Raw genomic sequence first — 5401 nt, 5'->3', positions numbered from 1 at the left:
ACATGATCATGGCGGAAGCATGACTGGCGGCTCTCCCAACTGATGGCGATTCACTGGCAGCGGTTGAAACATGAAGAGTCAGAGATCTTCTTCAGACGGCCTTGGCACAGCAGGAGGCATACTCTTACAATAGAGACACGGTTCATCCTACCCCACGTTCGAGCCGGAGCAAGAGTTACAACAGGCATTTGGATTTGCCAGCCGTGTCAAGCAATGCCCAGCGCCGTAACCAGCCATGCGGGTACGGCCCGGCTCAGGGTGGGGCTCCTAATGTGCATAATCAGGACAGAGTGCATCAGCAAATTGAGCAGGTGGTTCAATAGGCAGCGGAAATACACTACTGGAATCTGGCACTTTGCCATCTGCCATGGCAGATGGCAAAGGCATGGTCGGCGGATGGCAAAGGCTTTGCCATCTACCAGCAGATGGCAAACAGTTTGTCTGAAACCCTGCCGGTAAAGGCTTCTTTGCCGTCTGCGGGCTGATGGCAAAGAGCTTGTGCCTTTGCCATCAGCTGGCAGATGGCAAAGCCTCTTAACGGGTTTAGCCCCATTAGAAGGCTAACGGCATACTTTGCCATCTACCAGCAGATGGCAAAGGTTGCAGGCTCTTTGCCGTCTGCCAGCAGATGGCAAAGAGCCCAAATAGGCCAGCCCAAATTTTACATGTAGATGACACGTGGCCTCTTTGCCATCTGCCAGCAGATGGCAAAGTGACTATATTGGCCCATTTAATTTTGTTTTTTCTTATATCAGTTCCTTTTCACAGAAAATCAAACACAAATATATTTATATGACCAATATAGCATATTCAACACATATTACCAATAGTCATGAACACATATATATCCAACACATGTTACCAATAGTAGCAAGTTTCATCCGTACAAATACATAGTTTCATCAATATTACACAATTTCATCCATAGGTAGCAAGTTTCACAACGTCAAAACAAAAACTAAATACAAGTACTCCATCAACCCAAGCTTCCGTCATCTTAAGCAAATCTGTAAAATGGGAAAGAAGAAAGTTAGAAGAAGAAGACTAGAAGAAGACTAGAAGAAGAAGATTATTATGATGCGGAAATAGGCATGGATTGTCAAAACTTGCATTATCCTACTATCACTAGTACAACAAAGCTGCAGGTTGGCATAGTTCATGAACCATGTACATCATGACAAATACAATATCATCCAATGCTCGACTCTGAATAAAATTGAACAATTACACCTCACAAAGGTAGAGCATAGAACCAACAAGCAAGTAGGAGGGGTATAAGAGTATGCATGTATGGGAAAACTCAAGAGTAAAATTGGAAGTAAATTGAGCCATCTAAACAGTAAAAAAATAGCACAAGCAAGAACAGAAGTTCAACAAACAGCCGGAACCACTACGAACTGACAAGCAGTAAATCCTTCATGGCTAAAATATAATAACATAGCAAAAGGATCGAGACGGCTCACGCATCACTCGCCATGAGCTACCTGGGGAAAACAATATGAGCCACAGTTAGCTAATTTTAGGATAACACTAGTAAGATGCCCGTGCCTTGCACGGAACAACAAGATGCATGTTGAGATTGACTTGTGCGCGAGTAGGTCTCATGTCTAACAGTACTTATATCTTTGTCTTACATCAGATGTCCAATCCTGCTCCCCAACAAAATTACATTTTTTTGGTTATGAGCAAAATTTCATGAAGAAAAAATATTTGTGATGCTTTGCACAATATTAAACAAAATCGATGCTCCAAGAAGCTTAAAAAATGATCAATTTTCGTTTATCCCGACCACCATTTATGTTATTCCTTCACGAAATGGTATGCACATCTATAACACTCCAGCAAATTTGTAGCCAAAATAAATAAGCTTTTTGAATTTTATTATTATTATTCTAATTATACTATTCAACTATGTGTATGTGATCTTAGGAAGTCCGTGTCACATCTTTCTTCTTCTACTTCTAATTAGAAATGCACACGTCCGACTCAAAAATAAATAAGAAATGCACACCAAAATTGATTGTACAGCTAACATACTTTTCTTGGCACACATGACATTTTCGTGTATCAATACAAATTCAGACTCAAGCTGTAGTATGAATATAATCTGTAGCTTGAACATAATGTTTGTTTGGCTCCATGGGGCTCCTGACTATTCACCTCTTCACAGACTAATTCATAAGGTGGAAGGAACACCACAACTACTTCTGCACATACAGTTACGTAGTTGATGCAAGTGCTTCTTCAAGCTCACAGCAGATGCACATACAATCTGGGCATTCACAACAGGGCTTCTTCAAGCTCACAGCAGATGCAAGTGCAAAGAAATAACAGGCTAGAATGACTTCTCACTGGGAAAAAGTGAATGCCCAGATTGTTTTTCAATGCCACGTAGTTGATGTGTAACACCAGATAGAAGTGTGTGCTTTTATTTGATGTGAAACATCAAATTCCTTGACAATTAAGTGTCGTTTGTGGAGTTTTGCATGTCAAAGACCTGTAGCTTTTATCAGGTTGAACCTGAGTATTCCATGGAACTTATTGTGTGAATTTAAGATCTTCAATGCTATGGAAATTTGCTGTCTATTTCTGAATTTGATGCCAATAATATGTACACTTCTGATAAAATATCTTGCAACACACCATTCCATACAGAATAGTACAGTCATAAAATATTTGTTGTCAAAAGTTTCCTTCTTTAACATAGCATTGCATACAGAACAATATAATGATCAACAATTTGCTGTAGTACACTGCTGAAAAATTAAAAAGCTCACGCTAAATTGGGAGGCGAAGAGGCCGAGTCTGGGTCGAACCTGCTCGAAGGCGTCATTTAGACCGCACCCAGCAGGCCCAGTCCGACGTGGCCGGTCGATGGGCCCAGCCCAAGTGCCACATATGCAAAACCGCAAAACCACCGTCCCAAACTACTTAAGTGGGTGCCAGGGGGTGATATGTCTGGTTTAGAATAGTTCAGGGGATTAAGAACTCGGTTTTAAACATGGGGGGGTTATGTGATCCAAACAGGATACTTCTGGGGGTTATCTATACTTTTTTCTACAGTTACAAGATTATAAGGCGTATATTATCTCTCTGCTATTATCAATGTCGAGATCGTGTTTGAGCAAAAAAACATACAGTATCTAAATGGTTACTCCTCAAGACCATTCACCACTCATGACAACGAAAGGTGAATGGAAGATTCAGAAATCAAGTAAGGCTTTTATGGCCGAGCAAACAGAATTAAGTTATGCAGCAGATGGCAGAGTATGCAGCAGACCGTTTAAAGCACAAAATAGGATGGATCGTAGCTTGTGTCATATTCTTTCTTCAGCATAACTTCAGGACCAATATATGCCGGAGTTCCAACAATTGAATGGTTCAGAATGATGAACCAATGACAGTAGAATAAAAAACAACATGAGTTCAAATCATTTAGAAAATTAGTATCCATCCCAACATCTGTTTGTTACAAGACAGCAAGCATGGAAGACATGAATCTATGTGTTGTGTTGTGTGCAATATACGAAAAGTTAGAGGAAGCCCAAACATCGAGGAAAAAGTTTAGAATCCAAGATTCATGTCTCGTGCATACATTAATTAGAAAATTAGACCATGAAAATGTTTCCCCACAGCCGTACACCTACAACACTTGAAAATATTCTAATCAAGCATGTACGACCATTTCACACCAGATATATGTTTTAATGCCCTTACCAATAGTCTGTGTATTAACTTGAAGTCGTGAACCCCTTCTATCATCGCCACAAAGATTTTGTTTCTTTGATCTTGAGGAGGAAAATTAATTGAATCCCCCTTCTCCCTTTTCTACAACTGAAAATTAATTGAATCCCCCTTTGCAGATCCACAAACAATTCGTTCCTAAATATTTCACAAATCACATGTTTAGGGGACCACGATTTCAATCATAAACGGATCTGATACACAACTGTACTCCAAAAATTGACAATTGTTTTGATCTGGTAGGAGAAACACATGACTTACAGGGGGGTGAGCGTGGTTGGGATGGTCATAGTGGCTCGAGGTAGTTGACACCAGCGCGGCCGGGAACAATCAGATCGCCCGGGTAAAACTCTTCCGCATCTGCAGTGCCCATGATGACTCGTGGCGTTCGAGGCACGGAAGAAAGGGACTCATGTTGGAGGTTGAGAACCAGAGCCTGCATAAAATGGAATCAACCCATTAGCCACACACATAAAACAAAGTACTTACTATATACTCCACTATCCTCTCCGTCTCCGATGACCTGCGTAGCCAGGTCTAGAAGGAGAGGTCGTTGGTAAAGCACGAAGCCAAATGTAATAACGCTATAGGGAGCAGTAGTAGTTAGCAAATTCAGCAGCAGCAAACACACCGATGCAGCCCAAGCTCGTCCTGTTCCAGATCTAGCACTCTCAACACTGCCTTCTCTTCCCAACACACCCCTTCTTCAACCACCAGACACAGCAGCAGCAGAGGATCTCGTCCTATGGCATCTTCAATGATTGGGCAGCAAAGAGGGCATCACCTTCGCAAAATCGGAAGAGGTGGTTGGAATTAGCAGCCTGATGGAATGATTCATGCAGCAGAGCGACGCTACAGCCGTGGGTATGGGCGTGAGCAGTGTGCATACCTTGAGACCCTGCCACCTCCCAGGCTGCAGCAACAGATGCAGATGGCATCGCCTCGCAGCACCGACAAGATGCGTGGAGCAGCGACCAGTGGCAACGCCGGCCAACGGCGACTTTGACAATGGTGGCTTTGGTGTCAACTTGTCAGGGAAACGATCGGCGGCAGCAGCAAACCACTATTGACGAGGTCCATGGCGTCGGCACTAGGGTTGGAGCAGCGGAGAGCGGAAGAAGCACGTGCGCATGTGAGGAAATCGAATCAGACGGTTTCCAGATCGAAACAAACAGAGGGAGGTAGGGAGAGAGAGGCGGGGAGGAGAAGAGGGACCTTCCATGGATGCGGCTGCTGCGGTGTCGCAGCTCCATGGAGAAGAAGCACACGGACCGGACGAAGGTCCCTGTGTCATGGCCCGATCTCGATTTGTGCTAGGGTTCGTCGCGAGCCAAGAGGAAAAATGGGGAAAGTGCAAGTATATGCTGGTATATTCTCTAAAGGAGGGATTGTATATATGTTTTGAGCAAGCTCATACAATTCAACGATGCCGCTTACAGGCAAGCGGTGGAGCTTAAAATAGCCCAGCGACAGGGAAGGAAAAGTAACAGTACAACAAAGGGGAAAGCTGTAGAAAAAGTAACAGTAGGGCGAGCCACGCGAGCCGTTGGATCCTCCCGAATGCTTGTATCCACACCGTCCGTTAACTGAAGAACTCGTACTCTTCGTCAGGCCTGACAATGCCCCTCCCTGAGAGCGATCTTGACCTCAAGGAGCT

The 5401-nt window shown here is 43.5% G+C and overlaps 1 long non-coding RNA gene across 5 annotated transcripts; it reads right to left on the bottom strand.

Annotated features, from left to right (window-relative positions):
- Positions 1-978: 978 nt before the first annotated feature.
- Positions 979-5032, bottom strand: LOC119291858. 5 transcript variants are annotated; one of them, XR_005142688.1, is made up of 5 exons: positions 4634-5026; positions 4376-4528; positions 4006-4180; positions 3718-3882; positions 979-1007 (listed from the first exon to the last, which is right to left on the bottom strand). It is a non-coding gene; the product is annotated as an uncharacterized LOC119291858 (long non-coding RNA). The 5 variants fall into 5 exon arrangements; XR_005142690.1 differs by lacking the exon at positions 979-1007 and adding an exon at positions 1014-1484; XR_005142689.1 differs by lacking the exon at positions 979-1007 and having other exon boundaries at positions 3539-3882; positions 4634-4834; positions 4960-5032.
- Positions 5033-5401: the final 369 nt, after the last annotated feature.

Source organism: Triticum dicoccoides, chromosome 4B (assembly GCF_002162155.2).
Source record: "Triticum dicoccoides isolate Atlit2015 ecotype Zavitan chromosome 4B, WEW_v2.0, whole genome shotgun sequence".
Lineage (NCBI taxonomy): Eukaryota > Viridiplantae > Streptophyta > Magnoliopsida > Poales > Poaceae > Triticum > Triticum dicoccoides.
The sequence above is the reverse complement of the archived record's forward strand: the minus strand, read 5'-3'. Positions and strand labels throughout refer to the sequence as shown.